The 3,182-nt window shown below is 41.2% G+C and overlaps 1 non-coding gene across 1 annotated transcript; it reads right to left on the minus strand.

The window, feature by feature from the left end:
* Nucleotides 1-212: 212 nt before the first annotated feature.
* Nucleotides 213-319, minus strand: LOC142178640 (small nucleolar RNA R71). Its single transcript, XR_012706911.1, has one exon. It is a non-coding gene; the product is annotated as a small nucleolar RNA R71 (small nucleolar RNA).
* Nucleotides 320-3,182: the final 2,863 nt, after the last annotated feature.

The following is a 3,182-nucleotide window of genomic DNA, read 5'->3' on the forward strand; positions in this document are numbered from 1 at the left end:
CACATAGTCATTTAATTAATTTTCTAGAACTTGTGGAAACTGCTAAGTACAATGGAGTACCTCCTGAAGCTATCAAGTTAAGGCTATTTCCTTTTTCTTTAAAAGGAGATGCCAAGACTTGGTTGCGAAGTTTGCCTCAAGTTTCCATTACGATATGGGACCAGGTGACTCAGAAGTTTTTAAACAAATATTTCTCCCCTGCTATAACCACAAAGTTAAGATAAGACATATCTAATTTCTTGCAGACTGACACTGAGTCGATTTATCAAGCTTGGAAAAGATTGAAAGCAATGTTAAGAAAATGTCCACACCATGACATTCCTGAACATATGCAATTGTACATTTTCTATCACGGGTTAAAACTCATTGCTAGAAATGTGATAGATGCAGCCGGAGGAGGTTCTGTAATGTGAAAAACCACAGAGGAAGCATTGTAACTACTGAATGAAATTTCTGAGAACGTTATCCAATGGTCATCCGAGCGTGTAATCATTAAAAAGGCTGCTACGGTAAATCGGGTTGATGCTTTGAATACATTAACGCAACAGATTATTTCTTTGGCACAAAAGTTTGAATCTTTTCAGGTGAATACACAACAATCAAACCAATCTGAGGCTTGAGACATGTTCGGAGGAAACCACCAGAACCATGAATGTCAAGCAACCAATCAAACAATTGAACATATTAATGTTATCGGTTACAAGTCGTATCCTTTTAGGAGTCCAATGGCACAAAAGCATCCAGGATTTCAGTAGAGTAACCCAAATGGTGCAGAAAACTCTCAAAGCTTCTAGAAATACCATGTACAAGGTCCGCCGGGATACCAGAATCAAATTCGCGGGCAACCGAATTACAGACCTTATCAGCAAGCATGACCATATCAACAAGCAGGGTCATACCAATAGAGGCCCCAACAAGCTCATCCAAGTCTTGATGGCCTTTTGTACAAATATATTAAGGTCACTGATGAAAAGATGGAAAGCCAAAATTCATCCCTCAAAAATCTGGAAATTCAGTTAACCCAATTGGCAGCTCTTGTGTCAGAAAAGATTCAGGGTCCCTTAACAAGCAATACACAGAAAAATCCAAAGGAGCACCTTAAGACCATCACTTTACGAATATGTAAGGAACTTGATGAACCTTATGCAGACAGACAAGAAAAGAACCAGACAGAACATGTAACGACCCGACCGGTCGTTTCGAGAGTTATAGCCCCGTTTCCCCCATTTCTGCTTCCTTTATGCTTTAAGCTATATTATGATATGTCGGGTTAGTTGGTTCGGTTCCGGAGTGGTTTCGAAGTGGAATGAGACACTTAGTCTCTAAAGTAGAAGCTTATGTTGGAAAAAGCCAAGTAGCTATTGACCTATGTGTAAACGATCTCGGATTTGAATTTTGATGGTTTTGTTAGCTCCGTTAGGTGATTTTGAACTTAAGAGTGCGTGTCCGGAATGTGATTTGGAGGTTCGTAGTAGAATTAGGCTTGAATTGGCGAAAGTTGGAAATTTGGCAATTTTGGTCGGCAGTGAAAAATTTGATATCAGGGTCGAAATAGAATTTCGGAAGTTGGAGTAGGTTCGTAGTGTCATTTGTGATGTGTGTGCACAATTTGAGGTCATTCGGGCATGGTTTGGTTGGTTTCGGCATCGGTTGTCGAATTTGGAAGTTTAGAAGTTCTTAGGCTTGAATCCGAGGGTAATTTGGTGTTTTGATGTGGTTTTGAGTGATTCAAAGGTTCGACTAAGTTCGTATGGTATTTTAGGATTGGTTGGTATGTTTGGTTGAGGTCCCGGGGGCCTCGGGTGAGTTTCGAGTGTGTTTCGGGTGAGTTTTGAGCGAGTCCGGGCATTTTCGGAACTCAGGTATGGTTCTGGTGCTTTAAATTTCGCGGACCACAGTAGAATTTCGCGGCCGCACTTGGAATTTCTCGGACCGCGGCAGAATTTTGCGGCCGCGCTTAGAAGTTTGGCAGATCCGCTGGTCCGACTTCGGAAGCCTATATCTTTTGATCTACAAGGAATTTTGAGATGATTCAGAAACAAAAATTGTAGCCCCATGAATTTGGAAATCTGTAGAGAAAGGTATGGCCAAAATACCAAAGCCTGGCAGTGTAGCCCCATGAATTTCGCAGACCGCACCATTGTTTCGCGACCGCGGGACCCGGGGCGCGGCCGCGCTCAAAGTTTCGCGGACCGCGAAGTGGGAGATCAGAGGTGCACTATTTAAACGTGGTTTAGGGTATTATTTCATATTTTGGACCTAGGGAGTTTGGTTTCTGGCGATGTTTCGTGGGTTTTTCAAGAAATTCATCGGGGTAAGTGATTCTAACCCGAATTTGGTTAATATGCATGAATATATCAATGATTTCATCATCTGATTAGTACTTTGAGGTGGAAATTTAGGGAAAATTATAGAAACTTCATAAAATGAATTTTTGGGATTTGAAGGTCGATTCGATGTCGGATTTGAGTGTAACTAGTATGGTTGGACTCGTGAGTGAATGGGCTTTCTAATTTTGTAAATTTAGTTGGATTTTGAGATGTGGGCCGGGGGCCCGGGTTTGAGCCGATTTCGGGATTTTGGTCTAATTTGATAGTTTTTCTTTTGGAATTCATTCCATTAGTGTATATTGATGGTATTGTACTGATTGTGAATTGATTCGGAGCATCTGGAAGCCGAGTTGAGAGGCAAGAGCATCACGGGGTAGAGATTTGACCGGTTTGAGGTAAGTAACGATTGTAAATCTAGTCCTGAGGGTATGAAACCCCGTATTTCGTATCATTCTACTATTTTGAGGTGACGCACATGCTAGGTGACAGGCATGTGACCGTGCACTGTTGGGGGATTTTGACTTAGTCCGTCCTGTAGCAACTGTAAAATTGCATATTTTGTTGAAACTATGTGATACTTATATGTTTAAGAAAGAGTTTCTGTAAATTGGGTTGAATGACATGTTTTGGGCCTTGTGCCAGTGCTGTTTGGACCCTTAGGGGCCTTTTCTTACTATCCTCTCACTGTTTTCGATTGAAAATCTATACTCGGTCATGGTTATACTTGTTTACTACATAACTCAGTTTTTATTACTCTATTTTGATGCATAAAAATGTTGTTTTTGGGCTGAATACACTGTTTTAATGAAATGCCCGAGTGGCTTGAGAGGTTTATGACTGAGTGAGGCCGAG

The sequence above is a fragment of the Nicotiana tabacum genome, chromosome 24 (genome assembly GCF_000715075.1).
Source record: "Nicotiana tabacum cultivar K326 chromosome 24, ASM71507v2, whole genome shotgun sequence".
In the NCBI taxonomy this organism is placed as follows: domain Eukaryota; kingdom Viridiplantae; phylum Streptophyta; class Magnoliopsida; order Solanales; family Solanaceae; genus Nicotiana; species Nicotiana tabacum.